The sequence below is a fragment of the Bombus pascuorum genome, chromosome 2, assembly GCF_905332965.1.
Source record: "Bombus pascuorum chromosome 2, iyBomPasc1.1, whole genome shotgun sequence".
Taxonomy (NCBI): Eukaryota; Metazoa; Arthropoda; class Insecta; order Hymenoptera; family Apidae; genus Bombus; species Bombus pascuorum.
In genome coordinates, this window is record NC_083489.1 from 1,372,938 (window position 1) to 1,397,626 (window position 24,689).

The following is a 24,689-nucleotide window of genomic DNA, read 5'->3' on the forward strand; positions in this document are numbered from 1 at the left end:
GAAAAAGTTTGTTGTTTTACGGGATATCGATTGGATATACTTATCGGGAGTTGCTAGTCTTTTCTAACAAACATTGTTTGGATTGTTTGTTCGCGGTTGATTGTCTCTCCCTATCCCTTTCTCTCTGCCTTTCTTTTCTTCTCTCTTTTGGAGAAATAAAATTTCCAGTTTCAATTAATTAGCGTGGACCTAGGCAAATATCGCTAGAAATAGAGAATGAGCTAATGGCTTCCTGAAATCGTACTAGGGTAATAAGTTTCTTTATTTTATGCGAGGGAATTGAATTAGAAGGGTCGGCTTTCATTTAGATTACCTTTAACCGTGTTGCGCTTTTTCCGTACAATCGTACGTTTCTATTATTAAGCAATATCTTAAGTTTGAATTAAAAAAAAAAAAAAATGAAAGAATCTTTACTGATTTCTCGTTTCAATTTTATTGAGACGATAGCAAGGTCGAAACACAAAAATTCGATGGTCACAACGGAATTAAAAAAGAGCGAATGAAAATAAACCGAACTTTTAAATTTCAGTAAATGTAGAATTTTGGTTTCAGTGCATATATCTTGAAAAAATTTCAATTCCTTAGAAATATCGTTCGCGATAAAAATATTCCGCTGGGAATTTGTATATAAATTAATTTAAAGGATCGAAGATTTGATTGAGAGGTTACGTTATATCGTTCGTACTAAAAGTACATTAAATTTCAGCAATTCCAATTTTAATCATTCGCTGTATGCATTGATCGAATGTATACCTATAAATCAACAAACCGGTTTTATTTTATATCAGAAAAGAATCACGAAATTCTTTCATCGACTGTATGGTTATTGGTATCCATTTCGAATCGAAAATTGTTTGCGGACCACTTGCAAGTAATCATTTTCTGTGCACAATTTCTATTCGAAATCAATTAATTACCTTTGTACTTGCAAAGTAAACATTCACGTTACAAGTTCGAAACTGATCTCGAGCTCATTGTACTTGAGACAAACCAATGCTCTGCCACTTTAATTGCATACGATTTACAGCTTTTCTCGTTCCGACGTTCATTGTATAAATTCTACTAAAACGCGATAAATTCAATATTCGCGTTAAATACCGTGAGATTAAAAAACTTGAACGGGTAAAGACGCCAATATTACATTCTGCGCTCTTGAATATTCATTGAAACTTAGACTCGTACGGTATTAAACTTTGAATAAAGGGTTGGGACGATTAGAATGTTTCACCTCGAGATATCATAAAAGGAATATTCTGAAACTTTCGACCCTGTTAGCATAACGCGTTAAACTTGTGGACAACTTCATATGGATCGATGGCAATTCCAATAAATGATTTTTCTCGATAAAACAACGCTTAGACCACGTTTCTATATTTCACCTCATTACGCGTAAACAATTTTTCTCAAGTACACTGAAATTTTATTATTACTATTTTTGTGTTATTATTATTAATCTGACGTTTAACATTAAAAAAAAATCAAATAAAAAGAGTAAATAGATCAAATGATGAATGCCACGATATAACACGAAGGAAGAGAAAGAAATTCTTGAAAAATCTTCGGTCTCAAGAAACCTTTGAACGTAGTAAAATTTTCTTATCGTTTTCTCCTTATCGCTATTATTAACAATATATCTAACGAAAGAAATATCAAGTAGAAAAGTCACTTTATGAACAAGTATCGCAAAATCTCCGCTATACGTCTAATATCAACAAGTAAGAAGAAGAAATAAAACAAGGAAGATCAAAAGGAATATCTGAAAGACGGTCATAGAATATTCTCGTAAGGAAATGGCGCTTTTCTTTCTCCTAAGAAATCCAACCCCGATAAGTATCGCGACCAAAGGCATCGAAGACGCCTTCGGACTAATCGCGTTTCGACTGCAAAAGGTTTGAGTTTCAGTCGGTTTGCCCTTGGTGAACCAGCGTTCTACCTTTTTCCGTTCCTTTATAAAAGCATCGATGCCGTATAAAAGTACACCCCTATTTTCTTACGGTAGCATGAAAGTCCCTGGCGAGCTGTTCCACGGACTAGCAGCCCGAGGGGCGAGATTCGAAACGTGAGACTACAATCGACTCTCGGGAGGGATCCACGATGCTTACAAGGTAAATTCTGTCGTCGCAGGGAATTCCACGGGTTTGCAATTGTTCGTTTCGAATATTGTTCCTTCCATGGATTTCTCTGTACATGTGATCCATCGAAAAAGTCTCTAGTTCCTTTAATGGAAATTCCCTTTGCATCTCTGTTTGAGAAAAAGGATTTGAAATTTCAATGAATTCTCGGTGATTGAATAAGAAATTTTCTTCATAGATGTATCTTTTTTTCTGTGAATATATAGAATATGGAAGTTTTATAAATAAAGCTTTGAATAATTTAAGGACTACTAAACAAAGAAAAATCAAATCAAACCTTGTGCGTATGTGTCTTTTTCCAGGAAAGCGAAAGAATCTGTTCGATAGGTTTCAACTTTTTAAACAAAATATCGTGAGTATATTTTTAATTATATAGCGGAAGAATCGTATCTATTTAAATGATGAACTTGCAAACCTCGTGACAGAGTTTGTTTTCATAGAATCGAATTAATTTTCGACAGTAATTCAAAACACCGATCACTCTTTACTCTTCGTAATATTCATCATAGAATGCGTTACTCTGTAAAAGGATGAAAAATTCGCCGAGGATCGTCTTCGTTACAAACTCCACGATTATTTCATAAGCGATAGACGAAAAGACAGATTCTTCTATCTCGTAGAAGTCTTTGTGAAATTTTCTATATATTCCTCTAAAACCATAAGCTCATCTTGTTAACCTTAAAGATTCTATCGCCGAGCGATTAGGTTTTCTTTGATTGCGCAACTTCAAGATATGTCGCCCCACTGTTCAGAAAATCCCGGAATCTACTTTTGTAATTGAACAGAACATTACGAGATAAGAACATCTGAAGTAATCCCATAATTTCTTGATATAGACGATCTACTTCCGCCATTATATTTATCTTAATCAAAATTTCAAAGAACACTCGATCTTGGTTAAGGATGCTCGTTTACCAGCATCTTATGATTATTAGTTCCGCCGGCGGAGGTGGTTCAACTTTCAGGAAGAAAGTTCGTTGGGAAATGCGTGACGCCTCGACGTTGACACGACTTCTTATTACATTAACATAAAAATTGTGTTTGTAGCGTACGAAAGGGCGCGATAGCTGGGCTTCTTCCTTAGGGTTGCCGGCATCTCATACTACTTCCCTGTGTCAGTAGGCTAACATACATACATAATGTAATAGATTTAGTGTGATTTGTTGAATGGCTGTGCGCTATTATGATAATAAGAATCGAAATTGTCTTAATTCCGTCTTATCTTTGTCACCGAGCATTAACCGCGTATCACCTAAACTTATAAAAGTCATTTCGAACGTGCTCTATCGTATTCCCCACGCTTCTAATTTGGATTCATCAAATTCTAAATTGGAACACCACCGGGGCGAATATTTCTTTGCGTTTATAATAGGACTTTTTCAAACGGAATAATTTAACGAAAGAGAAATACAGATATAAAAATTACATGGTGTATATAGTGTATAGGTTGTTTGAGAATCTTTAAATAGAACAAGCAGTTCAATTTTATTAACCTGTTAGTGACAAACGTTGGATTCGGACAACGTTCTATTTGCATTTTCTCCAGTCAATTTTACATCGTCGAATTCTTTTTTTTTTTAACACAGTTACTATAAAAAAGGAATTCTAAGGATTTTATTACTCTTTCTACGATCCATTTCTCGTTTCTTCTCGTACCGTTAGATTCTACAATTTTATGAAGTTTGAAGAAATTGAAATATTTAGAAGACTATGAAATATAGATCTTCTAAATCATGGAAATTTCTTTTACGTTTTTATACTTCTATAGCAGACTCTTGTAAGGTATCTTCTGTTCCATCCTTTTCTTCTTTTTTTTTCTTTTTCTACTTTCATAAAACAATATGCAAGCTATTTACCTTATCTAGCTTCTCAATAATATTGCGTTTATGTAACTCTTGAGCTTGCTTCTTAATGGAGTAATGTAGATCAGCAACGTCGTCGTTTATCTTTAGGCTACGTTGTTTTACCATTTTTTAATAGTTTGCACAATATTTAACGGCACTGCAGCGCTAAGACGCTAACTTCGGCTGAAGTGACTCGGAAGTTGGAGCAAGTTCTCGCGAAAGAAGATAATGCTTTCTGTTTTCTTTTAAGCTCTTCCTCGTTCTTAAAGTAGTTCCTGTTTACGCTATGGCGATCGACACGAAAGATCCGTCGTACGATCGGTCGTATCAGTATGATTTTAAAGTATCCAGCAATGCTATCTGATTGTGGGATACTATATATAATAAAGGTTTGTGCAACTTTTCAACTATCATAAATTTTACTTAATATTGTACTAAGAATAGCAACGTTTCGCTGAAATACGCGAAAAATTACTTGTATCGATCGAAATTTTCACGTTCTTCAATTTTATTTTGAAGAGTGTTTACGTTTCATAGTACGTCCGTAGTAACTTATTTAATGTTTCAATCGCTGGCTCGTGAACGTACAAACGTGTTCAGAAACTGAAACGTTAAAAACAACAGGAAAAGCTGACGTGGCGCATGGTTCTTTAAAAGTTTGCAGGAAGTTACCAGAACTAGCGCTAAAGCGAGTCCGTGGCGACCAATATCGCGTGGATTAGCAAGTTTATGCTACTTAACCAAGGTTAAACAATTCTCGTTCCGGGATTTCCTTCTGGTTCGCTTGTTCCAGTCAATTATTGAATTAATTCGCAGCTATTACATGTTTCATCGCCTTTCCGAACTTCTTTATATTTTTTATTAAAAGCCTGAATTTTGCAGGTCAGAGATTTGAAATTTCGTTATATGGAAAATTCGCGTTGCTAGTTTGTTCGTTTGTATCTGGCTTTATAAATTCTGAATATTTTTTTTATTTTCTTCGCGTCTTTCGAATATTTTTTGATATTTTTCACGTCCTTTGAATATTTTTACATTTTTTTTGTAAACGTAAATCATGACACCACGGTATCCTGATATTGTTTTTGTCACAGCGACGTGTCATTTGTGTATTGCATTAATGACGTTGGTACACTAGCTTCTCTCATACATCGTGAATTTTTATTCGAATATCGAAATGATCCTGCATCGTTAACGATTCTTTTTCGTTTGTAATGGTGGTTTCCCGACATTCGAAACATCACTGTGACGAACTTCCACGTGTTGATTTCCGCAATAAATTTCCCTGAATTCTATCAAACATCTCACGTCTCCTCGGTAAATATTATTCCGCCTAGTTATTCGCCATGCCGAATTTTACTATAATAAAAATTTTCTGTTCAAAGAAGAAAGATCATTCTTGTGGTGGAGGAAAATTAATAATCACGGTACAGAAAAACAACGATATTTGTCAAATTATTTTATACAAATAGCTTAGAGAACGTTGTGCATAATGGGACAATAATAATTAGCCTGTCAGTTTTGATCTTAATTTACTGTCTAATTTACGTCACTAAATTTTCAACGTTTACATTTTCAATTACCGAAATATGTATTTGCTTTCATCTATAGAACGGTATCTATCTGATAAGACGGTTTCATTGTTACGGGGTAATGTGAAAGCTCTTAACTAGAAATGGTAAATTCAGCCTTTAGATCGTCGACAAAACAAATCCTATCAGAGTGATTCACTGTTGTCAGAAATTATGAGACATCTTGTGGTATGATCTACATTAATTTGCTTTTGTAGCTACGGTAGAAAATGACACGGTAAGATATACTTTCGAATTTACTGTATTAATAGAATTTGTATCTCCCTGAATAATTTTATCTTCAATCTTTACAAAGATTTTTCAAAAAAAAAGCAATATTACCAACAATAAAAGTTAGTTAATCAATAACGCAATTAATAAGCTGATTTAACATCCCCGTGCTTGGAACAAACTTTTCACGTTTATCAGATGTTTCACATCATTATTTTGCATATAATGATTTGTTACGTAAGATTATATATAACGTAACCGCGATATAATGCATAAGATATGAACACAAACAGTATCCATACATCTGAAAACGTTGTCAGCGCACACTGTGTCATAAATTCCAGTAACTGTATGTATCCTACATACGTACATATATTATTTTCTTAGATACACGAATAGAAAGAAGCTAAATAACATCAGCAAGGCAGAGAAAACGTCTTAAACTATTGGCTTATATTTGTTTTTACGATATCGTATCAATCGGAATACCATATAACAAATACTGGGTCGAGTCTCTTGATCCCTTACCATTTTGGAGATCAACCATATATTGCACCGTCATGAAAACGTTTCTGCACTTATCCAAGAGGAACGGGGCGCACCACAATGTCGAGGGTTTCCGTCACCCGCATAGGTTACATCTGTTATAAGCCTAGTAATGGAAACTACGCGATGCGCGAGTAATTCTCGCGGTGCCTGCGTTAATTTGCTTGAGCAAACCTTGCGTCTCGTCGGCTATTGCTTTAGAAATGGATATCACGTGATCGTATCTTACGATACGTTGCCGGATGTTTCGCAAAATTGAGTAAACGTACGAGACGAAGCGATGATTAACGATTGATTGAAGGAAGAGTGAGATCGAGTGTCCTTTGATGGTGGAGCAGGGAACATAATAATAAGGAGAATAATATTTCATATAATAATATTCCAACTTGGATGAATATCAAGCGTCGAAGACGTTAAATAGATTCGTGTATGCAATTAGAAATATCGAACAGGTCTGAATATTATCAAGAACGAGTAAATGACGGATGGCTGGAGATAGAATGAGATTGGGTGTTGTTCGACGAGAGAACAACGAATTTTCTTAGTAAGGACAATAAGACTCGAGTGACTAACTTCCATAACGAGTAAACGTACTGGACGTGTATTCGCGATTAACGGATGATCAGAGGTAGAATGGGATCGAGTGTCGTTTGACGATGGAGGGATAAATATAGCAGTAAGGAGAACGAAATCTTGATCAGACTTGGATCAGACTTGATCAGCATCGAATATCAAAGATGTTAAACCGGTTGGTGTATGCGGTTAGAAATAGAGAACGGGGTTGAGTATCTTTTGGAACAAGCAAATTTGATCAGTAAATAGCTGGAGACTTTGGTCAGACAGCCGATGAATATTGAATATCGGAGATACTAAATCGGTTACAGTTTGTAGTAAGAGGTACAATAAACTCGAGTACGTTTTACCACTGGCAAAGTGGATTCGATGGGCCGGTAGTACGAAACTTTGATCAGACATCGATGAATATCGAATATTCCAGCCATCGAGTTTGCCAGAATTTATGAATTTGAAGGAGATTAATGTGTGTATGAACGAGAGAAGATATTTAATCGGCGTTTAATTATAGAAGCTGAGAGGACCTTACGAAGATTAAATTGATAGATAATCGAAATATGTTAAACACGAAGTACATGTTATACATGTCTTTATAACGCTAGATTATTGCTAGATTGCGAAGATTTTTCTTTATTTTTATTCGTTTAATCGAACGAGCTTTCATTATATTAATCCTTGTAATATATTTGAAGCGTATCGAATGTGGTTTATAATATTGAAAAGTTCCAGGAATTTAATTATATAATTTCAATTTCCAATAATTTACGTTCACAATTTATTAATTCATTAATTCATAAGTAAGATACATCATCGTTGAAAAACCCTCAGGTATTTATCTTTGACAGAATGCAATTTAATTAAAAAGTGGAAGGTGAGAGAACCCAGTGACTTGTTTCTTTCTTCTTTCGCCGTTGTTCAATAGCAAAATACTATCCTGTGATTAAATCGACTTCTTAGGCATTCATTAAGCAATGAATGAATTGGTTTTATCAGGTATTAAGTCTCGAAGACTTCTTTGACTATTGGAGAAGCTTCTTATCGTTGGATCGTTTAATTTTTAAACTATGAAAGGCGAATGAAATAATTTTTTCATCGATGCAAAAATCATCGCGATTAATTCAAACAGTAATACTGAAAATCAACGATTATCTCAACGGACCACGTATATAATTTTAAAATACATCATTAGTAAATACACGAATAAGTAATTTACGTTCGTCGATTGCATTCTCTCTAAATCTACAAATTTCACAAAAACTTGGAAATTATTGGGTTGAGCAACAAGTTCATTCGCTGTTCATTAACATATGCATCTCGAAAAATGTTACAAAAGTTGTAAAAACAATGTAAAGATACGTGTACGAAGAAATCAAATAAATAAATTATTCCTTGATTAAACAAACTTCACACGAGAATAGTAACACCTGACGTGCCTTTTTTCAGAGAAAATGAACTTACTACTCAACGTAGTATTATCATAATGTTATCCTTTTATATATCTTGAATTCACACACGATTATACACGCGACGATGTACATGTCGCGTCAAAATCAACAATTGATAAAAAAATAAAAAAACGTCGATTTCCGAACAGGAGATCGAGTTCTTTATTTTCACTCAATTTATACAATAGTATTTGCGATTCGCGAAGATAGACTTTAATATTCAGACTGACTTGGATGATTTTGAAGGGAGTATTTATATTCTTTATTCGTTGGAGTGGCAGGAGCCCTTTGGTCGTACTTGTCATATATTTCTAAGAACGGCTAGAATGACCGAATGCTACCCGGACGATCACACGTGATAAGGCGCTTGGAATTTTATCTTATTGCATATTTAATAGAATTTGACCTGTGACATACACATTATAGAAAATTGCCTTGAAAATATTCGATCGAAGCAATTCTGAAATTCCATTCCACATCCTATTGACATATGTCAGAATCCAATGCCTCTCGCAGAATCCCTAAACCGTCCTCTCGGCTTTAATTCGGTATCGCTGACTCATCGGCTCAGCGAGGAACGCGTCCCGCTGAAAAAATAATCAGCACGGCCGCGCCGCCCCTTTAACGGAGCAACGCGCAGGGGCGCGCACGGTTTTCGTCCCGTAGGAATCGGCGGGGTGCGTGAAACTTTTCCAAGGGTATAGTGATAGTGTCGTGGACCACCACCAGGGCGACAGTTGGCGCGCTTGGGCGCGGTAACCAAGGTTACCATGCGCATGGGCAATGACAGAATTCGGGGCATCGGTTGTGGAGCACACTACGGGGGTGGTTTTTCGCGTTGGCACACCCGGGCGGTTAGCTGGGCGGTGTCTGCAGCCTTCACTTTCCTTCTAAAAATCGAAGGCTACGGAGCTGGTAGCCGCCTTTTTTCCTCTTTTTCTCCCTGTCGCTATCTTTTCCCCCCTTTGTCACACTTTCCCTCCTTTTCCGTTCTTAACGCCATCGCGTCTGTCTTCCGTCCACGGACCGCCGTGCAGTCTCGCGTTTGTCATTCTCCTATTCTCCTCCTCCTCCTCTTTCTATCTTTGTCTTTCTCTTTCTCGCACGCACACAGAACAGGCCGTTCTTCTTTTCTCCTGCGGTAGAGCGCAGTGACACGTGTCACACGGGGAACGGCGGCTACGAAGCAGACACCCCCGTGGGTGCACGTGCAGCCTCGCGGTACACGCGCCAAAACAAGAAAAAAGTGAAAGTGCTTCGAAAGAGCAACGTCGCCTGTAACTATCGATGATGTTTCTAGTACAGCCAGTGCTCACGATGACGTGCCAGTGGTTGTCGGTTTTCAGACTCGAAACGTTGGTTCGCGCTACAATGGACTGATCGACGAGTCGACCGAGAGAGATAGATAGATAGATAGATAGATAGATAGATAGAGAGAGAGAGAGAGTTGGTGTGATATCCGACTCTCGTGGCACTATCCATTATAGGATCGCAGGAAGTCGAAGAGCGAATCGTAGCAGGAAGTTGTTTGATTCCGCTGCGCCAGTAAAATTTCCCGGTCACGTGATCGTCGTGAGGGGTTGCGAAAGAAGGGGAGAGCGGAGCGTGCCGTAGTCGGCGATACTCCGAGGTGACGAGGGGTGCCTCGTGCAACTACCTCTGTCTCTGTTGGTTGTCTGTCTGGTGGAGATAGTCGGTGCGTGGTGATCGACGAGGGAGAATTGAAATTGATGTGCTGGAAGCCGCGTGCTTGGTCAGTTGAACGCGATGTTCGGTCGAGTGCACAGGGATCGGTTGTTTTTGACGCGGAGATAAAAATGAACGAAAGAAGAGTCTACGAAAAGGGAAGGTCCCTTTAGGAAAGTCTATCTCTGAGAGATCGCCGCAAAATGGACATGACAATCGATGTGTCAAGATCAGCCAGTCAAGAAGATTATCTTGTTTCGAGCAATCCGATGAGATTTTCCATTCCGATGAACACCTTCGGTCGTTTCTACGGACGCGTACAGTGCCGTTAATCGATCTGTCGCTATTGTTCGTGCAACTATGAGAGTCAAGTGCGAAACTCGCCAGTGTTTACGAAGACTCGACCGATGAGTGGACAGCGTGGACGTTACAATCGTCGTTCAGGATGGCCTGATTTCCTTCCGGGAATAGGGTGGATCGACTACCAAAGCGTCGAACCTTGACACTCGCCGGGCGAACGAATGAGAATTGGGTTTCTCGATTACTCGACGGGAATCGTCCCCGGATATCACTGCCAGAGAAACAGAGATTTATTTAGTGTTTGTGTGGGTTATGTCGTACGAATTTTATGGACGACCCGCTTGCAAGGAACAAGAGGTATTTTCATCGTGTAAGGGGTATGACCATTCCTGCATTGATCTCTACAACATGTTTCTAGTCGACGATCGTACGTCACAGGTGTGGCATAGTTTCTCGTACGTCTAATGCCTTCTTTGACGTTAGGAGGCTCGAACAACAATATCCTCGATGCTACGAGCGTTAAATTTCTTTCGATTCTGTCACCTCCGAAAGCCTCCTGCTATATTAATACCGAGGTTAATGTCGAATACCACGTCATGGAACGTTAGTGGAATAAACCCGCGTTTTACCGCTTCTAAAACCGGCTACGTGATCACCGCGCGAACATGAATTTCATTGGGTCGTGGCACGGTGCTCTCTGCTACTTATTTTTCTAGTAGTCGGTTACAGGTCGTGGAAAAAATTCTTGGGCTTCTAGCACTTCCGGAATGCGGCAAAACTAAACGTTATCTCGGCTGGGCGAGTAAAAACATTTCAGCGTGTAAAGTGTTCGGTGTCAGACGGTGCTTGTTTCTAGCATTTTAACGCGAGATACGCGTACGAATTAGCCTCGCGGCAAAAATTTACTTGGAAATAGCAGCGCTGACATATACGAGTATGCATTGGCATAAATTGTCGAAATAGCTCGTAAGTTCCGCATGAAATTATTATTTTCTTCTACGATTTTATCGTACGCTACTGTGCGTAGTGCGCGTATGAGGCCATCGTTGTAAAAACCGTGCCAGGAAAGAAACGTTGCCGGTCGCGATAATCGAGATCCACGGTAGATAATAATCGTTTCGTGCCGGTCTATCGAGAACAAACACAATGGTATCATGGAACGAACAGGCCAACCGTGAAATCGTTAAATCGTCGAATCGTACTCCATCACCTCTGTACATCACAATCGAACGGTCGGAAGTAGCTACACGCCTGGTTTGAAAGCACTTGACCCCACGCCATCGCGTGTGTATCTTGCCTATAAATCAGCCTTAGAGAACCGTTAGGCATCTCAGTCACGCTCTAAAAAACGGTGGTGAATTTACATCAGAAAGGGGGCGCGGCCTTCGAATTTGCGATTATAATTGTGGATTCGACCGAAAGGGCCGGTCGAATGAATGGAAACGCGAAAATTCACGAGTCCACTCCCGAACATATATAGGTCTTTTTTCGGGATTTCATGGCTGCAAGAAGTTATTTAGGTCGGCCGGGCTCGAACAATTAGTAACGAATCCTCGAATTTGCGATGTAGACGCAAAAATAGGAGATCATCCGATCGAGCGTGTAGGAAACACGTTGAACGGCGTTCTTGTTTCCTTTCTTTTTTTTTTTTTTTTTTTTTATACAAAAACTTTAATCGTAGAGGTTTTTGTCGAGATTTTGCGCTACCTATTTTTGTTGATTACCCGATAATTGAATGATGTTTTGATGTTTAATACTCTCCAGTTAATAACGATATTATAACATGTTTATATATTTATGGATTATATTATTTAAAGTAGCAACAAGGTATTTAAAAAAGTACTAAATATTAGGAATACGAAGACTTTGATAAATCGTATTTCGATGAATATGCACGATTGAACAATTTCGAGTACGTTACAGATATTAATTTACTTCAATCATCATCTTCCTCTTAGACAGTGTACACTTTATTCAACCTGATTGTAAAAATAGGAATGAAACAAAGCTAGTCATCTTGTGATGCAAGTGAAACTTTAATCAAAGACAAACGTAACTCTCCTCTTGGAAACGAAATCGCCCGCACGAGGATTTCAATCCACGTTTCTTTCCTACATTCTCGTAAAGGAAAGTTCATTCCATTTTTATACCGTCATACGCATCAGCTATTTCAAATCTACTTCGAATATATCTGGAAATATTTTTGCAGTCTCGACTCTCTGATTTCTCGTGCAAGTTAAGGAAACGTATAAATTATACGAAGCTTCTAAACACCGGTCGGTAAATCCAACCACTCGATCGCGGCAATCCTGTGCGTAAAGTAATCGAACTAAACGCTCATCGTTCTTCGCCTTTTTCTCATCCGGCGTAGCGGCGTAAAAGTGCGACACAAATCTACAAAATTATTGCCGTCATTGTTCTCGTTGGATTCAACACCGTGTCGTTGTGAATGCCGTGTCACATCCAACCCTGTCATATCGTTTGAACGATGATTTATCGTGCCACCTCTACTCCATTTGACTAGACTATACTATATTTTTACTGGACTTTACGCGAGAGCTTTCTGAAAAGTAGGATCTTTGGAAAAGCACAGTCCTTCTGGTTCTTTTATCGAACGTTCGAGTTGAAAGTTTCTTGAAAGAAGCGAATTACCGGATCAAAGAGAAATTTATCGTATCACAGATGTCGATCGCGTACGGCAACGGTTACTGTGCATGCGTATTTGTGCGGACTACTGTTTTAACGAATTCAATACGTTTACTGCATACGACGTGCATTCGAGTGAGTACATACTTTTAGATTATAAATGTATGACGTCGATTTGAACGTGAATTGAGAAGCCCGAATTTATGCAAAAGTATTTCGTTATAATTCATATTAAACATATATAAAAAGTTTTACAATATACTGTACCGTATTAAAATTGTTCGTTAGCGTACAGCATTGTAAAAAATGGAATCGGATCTACAATGAACGTATTAATATCTCAAAATAATTAAACACGTTCACATATTAATGAATACATCACAACAAATAAATACGTAAACATATTTAATTGTTCGCAATTGTTCGTTGATTGATCTGCTAACGATGCTGCATGTAAAAATTAGCATGCAGTACCTAAGCTACCGATTCTTACGAGTGTATACATTGTAATCTTGAGATGTTTCATTCGTCAGAATGTCAGTTCGTCCACGTACGCATTCACTGCAAGAGCGACTGCAGGCGAATCGGTTAGGTGGTCGACTAGTGAAAAAGCTTAGTAAGTCGCTTTGTGTAAATGCAAATCTAATCGACTAGCTTCATCGACGGTTGACTACCAAAGAATACCAGTTACGGAACCCTAGTTAACCAGGAAATCTAAGAAGTTGGATTCGGTGATCGATCGAATACAACTAGGTTTTACTAACGTACACGACTAAGTTTTTGTGTTCGCACACGAAAACTTTCCTGCCACTTGGTCCTTATTCGGTGGTCGACCGAGCTAGTAGACCAAATTTGCATTTGCACAAAGCGACTTACTAAAATTTCTCTGCAGTCGACCGCTCGCTCAGTCGACTTCCATCTAGTCGTCCTAACCGTAATCTATATAGTTCAGTCAAACGTGTTGACTGACCGCTCGCCAAACCTCGAACATTTTCAGACCTTTCAAATTCCACTGCCCCATCTACGCGACGGATACAGAGTTAACGAGGGTCTAATTAAAAGATGCATTGATTAAGCACAGACTCCGGTAGTCGGTAAACATCCTTAATGGAGCGTGCCTCGTCCGTGATTCATTTTCATCCCCTCCGTCGCGGTGTCATTACTTTCGCCTCGCGTTTTCCGCTGCACTTCGGTGTCAGCGTTCTTTGTTAAAAGGGGACGAAAAGTCGGTCACCTGATGCCCCGTTATAAGTTCCGGTCCGCCATTGTGCCGGAAAGTTAATTAACAGGATTCCCTTCCTGTCCGCGAACCTCGTGCCAGCTTCAGAACAATTTATGTTTCCACTGGCTTGCGCATTGGTCGAAAATGAAGGCGAAACTGAATATACCGTAGACTTTGATTGGAAACCGTGGAATGCGTAACGATAGAAGTTGTGAAATTCGTCTCTTATTTCTGAAACTTTGTACCCTTTGCGTCGACAAAATTGTGATTTAAGATTTTGAGATTCGGTTCATTTAAATTTTAGTTTGAGTAAGAGCAAGTCCATTGAATTATCGAGGCCTTTGAAGAACGTCGAAGATTCAAAGTTGGTATCTTACTTTCAGAACTTTGTTCATTTTGATAAAATTCTTAATAAACTTGAGACTTATAATTCGAAACTAGATTTCCTTAAGGGATGAATCGAATAGAGGCAATTTTTCAAATTATTGAAAATATCAAAAATGATGTTTGATGTTTGACTATTTGTTTATCAGATTGTCCGGAATGTTACTCGATGCCCTAAAGGTTTGTGTTCGTATCTCGCATTTGACGTGAGCGTTCCTTAGACAAGATATATTACTAGACGCCAGAGTCAGTCTTTCGTCGAAAGCGCTACCCTCGAGAAATTTCTGCACGAATTACAAATGTTTATTGGTCTACCCGACCCTAGCAGATTAGCTTTGATCTATCAAGAGGGAAACACAAGTGCATCAGCTATTACAATTTGAAGCATGGAGTATGCTATGGTTCAGGACATTTAAATATTAATTGAATGTTACAGAGAGAAAGAATATCGTAAAAAATCAATAAAATTATTTAGAAACTTTTTGTTTCGATTTTCTGGATTTCTTATAACACCTTAAGGGCCGGGTTTAAGGCTCCATATTATTGACACTCAAGTTTAAAGGATTCTTATTCGTAACAATATATTGTATTTGAAATACAAATTTTTAAACGTTACATTGTTTCGAATTTTCTTAGTAATCGTGAGGTTAGTACAAGATTCTGCTCAAACGATTGACATCCTCGCAGATACTAATTCAGACTAAATTAACTCTACGGTATATTTACCTACCATATTACTATATTTATCGCTATAGCTTGCGGAATACCGATTTATGCAAATCACAGTTTCCTGATTTCTGTTCGATCGAGACTCGAAGACTCTGTTAAAAATATTCTCATTTCATATTCAAGGATACTTTCACGTTAAAACTACTCTATGTCGTGCTATAATTAGCTACCTTGAACTCTATTTAGAATACCGTAGGAATAACTGCTCGCCAAAAAGCAGTTCATTCTTATTTTGTATTCTTGCAATATTTTCTAATAAGTCTACATTTATCCGATATTTTCCTTTTATTTTTATTCATAGAATCCCTTACCGCCGTTTTTCAGAAAGAAACCTCCATATCCTCCCGACAAATCCTCTCTATATCCAAGTTATAATTTTCCAGTTTTCATATAATCAACGAATCCATATAATCAATCAACCGCAAAATTATCCTGAAACCATTCGCCTAAACAACCCCATGCAGACGCCATGAATCACACGGAGCTCAGTCCTTGCCCAGTAACACAGTTCTTTCCATTTAAATTCAATTAGAACAGCTGCCAGTATCGCGAACCAGGCCACATTACTATGCAAATAGAGGCGATCCTGTAATTCTCCGTCGGCCCATTAACGCTAGTATCGTTAAAATGCTCAAAATGATCAATCTTGATGAACTAACTCGTCATAGTAATTTTACAGATTTACAACCGAGTTTTAGGAAACTTTTGATACAATGTACGGACAATGATTTCTTTTTTCTTTTGCATTTTTTTTTCTTGTATCTTTCATTTAGATTTCTCGGCATAATACCAAATTTCGTGCTTCGAAGGTACAGTGACGGTGAGAAGTAAGTTTGAAAGGTCTTATGTTAGAATTTTGTTATCATAAATCTATAGGAAATTCTATTTTACAAGAGCAATGAATGGACGTAAATAATAACAGTTGGGGAAACAATAAATAGACAAGAAAAATTATATATCATTATACATCAGTGAAGCTTAATCGAACTGGTATTTGTGTTATATACTTAAGTTTTATTTATTATATACTATAGAGCATAGATTATTTAATAAACAATTGAAATTAGAAATTTAATGATATCTATTTCTGCTACCTGTCCGCTTATTTTTGCCACAAAATAGATGATTGTTACTAACCTGGCAAGAAGCATCGAGTTACAAAGTTCTTAGTACTCACATGTATGTGTCAATTTTAAACTTTCTTTCCACCGCACCTGCAACATAAAACTTTCTCCGTAGTTGTAGTAAAAGATCCTAATATCGAACCAACAATTTTCAGTGACGAACACGTTCCTTTGCCTGTTTTTCCTTTTGAAAAGAGACGTTTTGTCCCTACTTTATCACGAAAACATCTCTTTGTGAAACGCGTGCTATCGTCGCGTGACACGTTTCGAGTCCTGTTTCGTCGCACCTAGGCTAATAAAGGGGCGAGGAGCGTCTTTGACTGGGGAAAATTAAGATTTTCTCGTGACCAGGGAACAATGTGTCGTCAACGTGGCGCCATTGATTAATCTCTCGATGGAGAGATGCCATCGATCTCGTACCCACGCTGCCACGTGAACCTTTGTTCTCCGCCCTTTGATCTTCCCTTGTCCCTTCTTTGCGATTCGTCGCAACTTCATAGATCTTCGACCGAACCAAACCTGTTTGCTCGAGGAAAAATTGTTCCGGTTACGGCTCAAGAGCTAATCTCTTTCGCCCACACCCGCTACCTATGATTTACAAATTAATTTTCTTTATCGTTCTCGCCCGACCGAGTAAGAGGAAAAGATTCCGTGATGGGTGGGTGTAGAGCGACTTCTATAGGGAGATGTTTTTGGTGTAGGATGTCGAAATCGTTCGGTAAAAACAGAGAGTAGAGAATAAATGGTGTTTGTACGAAAGCCGAAGTCTTGATTTACTGACTATTTTGAAGTTGCGAATGAATGATAGGTAGGTGTAAATTTTGATAAAAGAGATCCGGTTAATGGAGAGCTGGAGCACGCAGCTATAGATTACAACAGCGGAGAAGTGTCCTGGAATTTATCGGTGCAACTGCCGGTTGTAAAGGTTAATATCTCTTCCTTGAAGCTTAATTCGCGCGGTATATGGCGTACGAGTGACTTCATTTATAAATATTGAAACATCGTACTAAGGCGTAATTATAAAATTTATAAAATTCATAGGAAATTTATTTCGTTGTTGGAAAGAAACGCACTTGTACCAAATTTCTAATTTACGCTTGCAAATAACTAGCATATATGTATACTGATCTACAATTACTCTCCAAGTCGCAAACTAGCTCTTCTGTAAGGTAACGTTTTTAAAGCAACTTCTCTTTTTAAAAAATTTAAAGACTTAGTCCTATTGCTCGGGGATGATCCATATGCAAGTGGTTAGGGCTCGTCGTGAATGATATAAATCGAAACACGGCCAATAAATGGACAAATGCTCTGCCTGCATGTTATATGGCACGATGGATTAACCACGCGATAAGGAAACTAATATTTGACGCGTTTACCCGACAGCTGATAAATAGGACCGCGGAATCCCGCGAAAATTGTCGCGTCACCGCAAATATACGCGAGTCCTCCTACAAAAGCTAAGATCTCAGGAAATGCTCGTTTGCGTGTAACGCTTCGAGTGCATTGCAGGGATTTTCAATGTATACTAACATCTCGGGAAGCGTGAAAACGAAGGTATACGCAACGAAGACAGTTCCGAAGCGTAAGAATATAACGCAACGGGCTTAAACGGAGCACAATTCAAAGACCATATACAATCCAAAGATCAATGATTATCATTGAAGAATTAAATCAAACATTTATCTTCCACGGAATATGTATATCTCGATATCTGCACGTTTTCTGTCTCTCTATATTATAATATCTTCCATTCGCTGGAGGAAAATTATTTGGACATCTTCGAAGTACATTTACGGTCGTTTTAAGCTACGGATAATTTTATGGTCGTCCATGAGATTCTAAAGTCTCATTCGAACGAGATTAATCAAGCTGTTTGAATTTAAGCTGAGTCGAAGTAACTTTGTTAATGAAAGATTAACGAGAGCATAGAAACTCAAAGGAATCGAGTCAAATAAATAACAGATTCAGACTGGTCAAGATGTTTCAAATTGCTCGAATTCAAGCCGCGTGAGTCCAGACAACTTCGTTAATCTGAACGAGATTTAAACTCGAGCAGATGTCATAAGTCCATCTACGTGTCTTTAACACTTGAAACTCGTTCACTCTTGATAGACACTTGTTCAAAATTCCTGTTTAAAATTATGCGCGACGTGGTATACGCTATATAATAAATGCAAATATTCGTGAAAACCTAAATAAACATATAGTCAGAGTTCGATCGATCGAGCAGCTTGCTATTTACTTTCATCTTCATTGCGTAAAATTTGTTTGGTTGCTTGCTAGCGAAGTCCTTTAATCGGTAATCGTACACGGACATCGGTCGCGGATTCTTCCGAAATATTTTCGAGATTGTAATTGTAATGTAGTGTCACCGTTCGCCTGGACGTTCTATAACAGGTTCGCGAGATGCCTGCATTTCAGGGACAAAGGAACGGATTGCAATTAAAGCGAAAGCTTCGTTACATTCTATACCGATAGACTGCTGTCGTCTGTGCGTCGAACACGAGGCGTTTGTTTTTAACACGTTCCATTCGTTCAACGTGTGTTGTTTTCACTGCATATTCTATTCAAGCTGTCGACATTTTCAGCGCGCGTGAAATAACCGATAATGTACACTATCGATGATGCATGTAGATTGAAAGAAAAACTGGCGCTAAAATGAAGTGGAAGTTACTAACGCGTTCATCGCTGATCGAATTTCCGCTGCCCATTTTCCATGCTAGCAAATAATATTCCTACAACATTTCTTTTTTTAACGTACTATTTTATACATGTATGTATACTTTCTTGCAATTGTTAAGCTCTTTTTAAAATTTTGTGATTTTTTAATTTTATCGCGTATTTCATTCGATATCGCGTACGCGTTATAGAACTACGCGCTCATTCAGTTTTCAGAGGCATATATAACGAACGATTAACTTATTTATTTTCAAACGTATGTCTAAAATAACAACTCTACCTATATATTTCAGTTTTTCATATGATATATTCATATGATAAATTATTATTATATATCTCTTTCGTAATGTAATTAGGAACTGTGTATTCTGCAGTTGCTGAACTAACAGCAAAAAAGTAAGAACGAAACTTGTCAAACTTTAACAGAGACTATTATACCATACTGTTATCTCTCATTCTCACGACACAGGTAGAAAATTCGCGTTTGCGAATGCCACTTCAAGACTCGGGATTATTTTAAGCGAAAAAGTCATGTAAATTTTAAAATATTTCTTCAGTACGGTAGCTTTCTTTTTCCTTCGTATGGCAAATTAAAGAAAGGGAGCCCGCTATATGTTCTTTAGAAAACAATTACCAAAAGTGAATTCGAGGTATCTAAAGCAAACAATCTCGTTACAGTTCACGCGCGGTAAGTAATTTTGCCAGAAAGTGTGGAGTAAACTATATAGAGAACGGCGATCGGTCTAATTCTGGAGGCCAATTCGAGGTACATAACGTTCGCGAGGGCACGAGGCGAATTTTAATTTGGCGGAAAGACGATATGGTTGGACCCCCTTTTGGCAAATATTTCAACACCTCGTTAATGGAACCGACAGTTATTAACGAACGAGGACAATTCAACGTGCAGGATTGTAGTCGCATGCTAACTAGCGTCTCCTGGATACTTTAAAACTGCCACAAAGATCGAGGAACAGCTGCGATCTATGCGATATTCAATTACGATTTAAATTTCGAAACGAATATTTTTTCATCCTCCTTTCAACAATTTTCGCAAATTGTGATAACGTCATACGTGAAAATGAATTCCTTCGCTTCTTTTTTTTTTTTTTTTTTTAAATAGTTTATTTAGCCAATATTTGATTTTTTGTATATTTTTGAGATTCACAATAAACAATGAATTGAGTATAGTGTGTTTAGGCAAAAGTACCGATACGCGTCGGTACGACGTAGCCATGGTCTAATATGTGTCGTGGATTTTCGGTTTTTGCGTTTATTTTTTTGTTTTTTTGGGTTTAAGTCGCATTGGTGCGTGATTTTTGTATATTCTTGTGTGTGTTGTATTTTGTCCTGAAACTTGGCCGCAAAACAGGACTCCTCGGTGTATTACTTTTATGCGTTGTGGGATTTTGGGGGGGGGATGAGAGGAAAGGGGATTCCTTCGCTTCTTTAAAACGGTACATGACATAACGTAAGAGCTATTGCAAGCGATAGATGTTAATACAGAACGTAAAATGATAAAAATAGTACATTCACCTAGTTATTGCGAAATTTTAATTTTTCAATATAATTTCCACTCGTTCCACAGGCGAATGATTTGCGAATATTTGTGTTACTATACAATGGCAATATCTTGCTCACAGTTTATAATATCGATCGATATTCCTTGATCGATGTCTGTCTTCCATTTTCAAATCTCTGCTTCTTTATTCATCTTGTTGTTGACAAGACGATGACGTAAACATCGAAACGAGGGTGAAATTAGAGAGAAGGACGTTTAGTTGAAGAGGGAGAAGAGTGGATGAATTTAATATTTCGGTGCTTCAGCGACGACCCCTGAGCGACACTTGGTGGTTAATGTTTCGCTGTAATTTGCCCTTGGGAAGTGATAAAATTTTTAATTGCACTTTGGGTAGGTGAATGGTCTTCTTTCGCTCAGGGATAAGTTAATCCCATTCCTCGGACAAGTTTTGTGTTTTTACAACGTACACATAAATCTCGCGAGGATACTTATTTTAAACGTAAGGAAAAATCATTTTCGTAAAATTATTTCACAAACAAGAATTTTTTATCAATTTTATTTTATTGTACCCATGCACATCGTATCTGTGTCTATTAATTCCTGTACATTCTCACAGTTGATTATTTTTCTTCAACTACTATAGTTGAATCAAAATTAAATTACTACTCTTTTGCGGTTTGAAAATAAACTGTTTTAGTTTCGATAGTAATGGATATTGACTACTCGGAACAAGCGCAGTGTCCAGGTTATCGGAAAAATGTTTCCATTCGAAAATAAAACGTTGTATTATAAAGATATTACGATGCCACAAACAAGAATTAGAAGATTTTGAAAAAGCGAAGTTTGGAAAAAAGTCGATGAATACATTCGTACACTCTGATAATCTGAAAATATTTTTCTCCTTAGAAAATATGAAAAAGGAAACGCCTCGAGCACCGAAGGTCCTGAATTTACGATGATCCAAGTTGAGCGATAAATTATGGTACAGAGGATGCATGCATGGTATGGGTCATCTAACGTTACAGGAGAAATATGTCGTCTTCGTTGTTCTCGACGATACCGAGTAAACGCTTGAGGGAAGGAACGTTCCAAATGAAAGATGTGATCCGTAATTGCCTACCACGGATGTACACAAAATCTATTGCGGCCTCATGAAATTCCATTTCCGCGCGTCGTGTCGCGAAGAAAATAGCGCATAATAGATATTGCGGAGGTTTGGAAATGATTCATCAATTAATTGATTAAATATTTGATCGTTTCCCAATCAAATATATTTACTATTCAAATATTTAGTATTTAAATATTTACTATTAAATTAACGCGTCAGAAGACACAGAGACAAATAATATTAAATTAAAAAGATAGGTGTAGAAAATAAATGTGGGAAATAGCCTTCGTTGTAATTAAAGCTGAAACGCAAAGAAATAAAACGATGCATTTTTTAATTACGAAATTTTAGTGAAAATTTTTTGAAACGTTTCGAGTAAACTTTGTAGAATAAACTTCTTTGTATTTTTTTATACTCTTCATTTTGCTTTAATACGGCTATCTACGTATTACTCGCTCTTGACGATATTCACTGTAATGTACACGAGGCTTTGTAGCTCTACAGTCAGCTATTACAGCACAATAGAAGCCTGCGTACGTCTTTGGTTTGAAACGTTTCCTGGAGACTGGAGACGTTCTTCTTTGAAAAATTTCTTTCATTTACGTGTAATCCTAACAAACACGTTATTAGTTTCTTTTGTAAAGAAACTCGGCAAAGCAATTTGAATTTACAGAGATTTCGTTTCTACAGTTCTAAAAATGTTTACAGTTACAATGAGTGAAATACTGATATTAGATAAAAATTATAATATCGTAGCATTAGGTACAAAATGAGCTAGTAATAAAACTCATGATTAACGATTTTAATATTGAAAATTATTCCGTTACGTATGTTGAAATTGTTTGAAATCTAAAAATTCTAACTAAAACATGTTCAAATTGAATATTAACTGATATTATAATTCGTTATAGTTTTTCCCTTTAATCTAAAATTGAACATTTTACGATTGATAGAACGAAATTGCTAAATTCCAATACAGCGATATATCAATAATTCGCAGTAACGGAGTACGTAGCGTGTAAATAAAATAGGATATTTGAAATGTAGATATTCGAGAATATAATTCGAAAGTCACGTAATACCATAAGGATCAAATTTCATTTATCGTTTGCATATGGGCGGTCGAAATTGCACCACAGGAAACGCGAAACTGCATCACTCGCCCGTGCGATTTCACGACAATTTCCGAAGAAAATGAACTGGAAACGCGTCCGAATCGGCTAAATTACAAAGTTACATTCGCGAGAAGCAATTCGATTGCATTGAAACGTGGCAAACGGGAAATTAATGAGATGTCAGATTTGCGCGCGTGAACGCAAATTCGAATAATTACGTTCAATCGTAGTCGTGTTTCCCACCGTCATTAAAAGCTGTCAAGTCGTCGTTCTGCCTTCTGTCTGCAATTACGTGAACGATTATTTTCTTTTTTTCTGCTCTTTTATGGCGACTCATAGCTCGCTTATTAATCGTACTTAAGCTGACAGTTCCGATATTTGCGCAAATCGTGAAATCACCGACGGATCAACGCTTAATTGGAATTTTTCCATCGCAAATAACAAAACGATACGATGGTGAAGAGGCCTACATTGAAAATACCGGCGTATTATTGGAACTTATTTCGTATAATAAATTGAAACGACGTGGAAATCATAAAAGCGACGATATCGAAAATAGTCAATTTTAGTTATTGGATAATTATGGATTGGATAATTATGCATGCCTGACTTCTGACTCTTTAAAGGACTCGCTCCTTGTTAACTCGAATGCGATTGTATGAAAATTTGAAAATTTCCTTTATTCTGGGTGAAGTCGATCTTGAGAGTCTTAGGGAGTTAAAAGTCTCGATAGTAGCAGATTATCTAAATATTCATGGACGAGAAGATCGTGGTCTTAAGACGAAATATGAATCATATAAAGAGCTCGCACGAAAGTCGTAAATTTTAGCGATTGGATAATTATAGGAGATGATCTTTGAAAAGTGTAATAGCAGATCGTTAAGGGTAAATCGTCCTTCGATAAGGTATGGTCTTAAAGGATCGAGTCTCGTGTCTTAAAGTCGCAATCGGAGGGTAGCAGGCAGAACAAGGATTGACGCGGATCGAATCCATTTTAGAGAACTGTGTTCAGGAACAAATGCTTTGAGAATGTTGTTTAAAGAGCTTGAAACGTCGCGCGGGATCTAACGTTACCGAAAAATGCCACATAAATGGCGGAACATTTCGCTGGAAAGAATAAGATGTCTGTAAAATTTCCATAAAAAACTTGAGTCTTTAATCTTGCTACGACACAAAAACACATAAAATTCCAAACTAAAACACATCGAGCTGGTTTTATTAAAAAGTATATGGCCCGTTAAAAAGAATTTCCATCGAATCCGTGGAAGGGAAAGGTGTAAATATTTTAATGAGTCCTCCCCTCGTTTTCAACTGTGCAAAGGAATTTGATGGTTGCCATTCCAGTGGGGTCGGGGTGCGATTAAAGAATGCATAAATAAGAGAACTTATGGAAATCGAGACGGCAGACTCGTCCCATTGAAGTTTAATCGGACGAAATTAAAAATTACAGGGCGATAAGACAAAAAGCAAAAAACACCTTGTCCTGACGTGAACAAATTTAATGAAAACGAACCGGAAAAAGACAGAATTATCCTAAAAGCTAACGATTGAATACCATAGCTAATGATAATTGTTCGTTCTACTGTATCTCTAAGGTCAAATCCACTGCAAGTACAATTTTACAGATTATTTGAGAAAGAAGGATAATGAAATTTTCGGATAATAGAACAATCGCTTCTCTGATATGAAATTTCATTGGTTCGAATATAGAGTAAGATTAATTGATAGTTTCCTTGAATATTTACGGATTCCATATCCTTCTGGTCGCTGAGCCACGTAATTCTTTTAACTTTAACAAGTATCTGCATAGAGTTACATTTCTTCTGTTTTTTCGAAGC

The 24,689-nt window shown here is 37.5% G+C and overlaps 1 protein-coding gene across 9 annotated transcripts in view; it reads left to right on the forward strand.

The window, feature by feature from the left end:
* LOC132916863 (glutamate receptor ionotropic, NMDA 2B) overlaps positions 1-24,689 on the forward strand; it is a 337,093-nt gene that overhangs the window by 189,271 nt on the left and 123,133 nt on the right. For 2 of the 9 annotated variants that reach the window (XM_060977247.1, XM_060977250.1), the window contains exon 1: positions 9,157-10,763. The exons of the other annotated variants lie outside the window; for them this stretch is intronic. The gene's annotated coding sequence lies outside the window, so the exon portion shown is untranslated. Of the gene's footprint in view, positions 1-9,156; positions 10,764-24,689 lie in introns of those variants that run through there. 9 annotated transcript variants of the gene reach the window in all.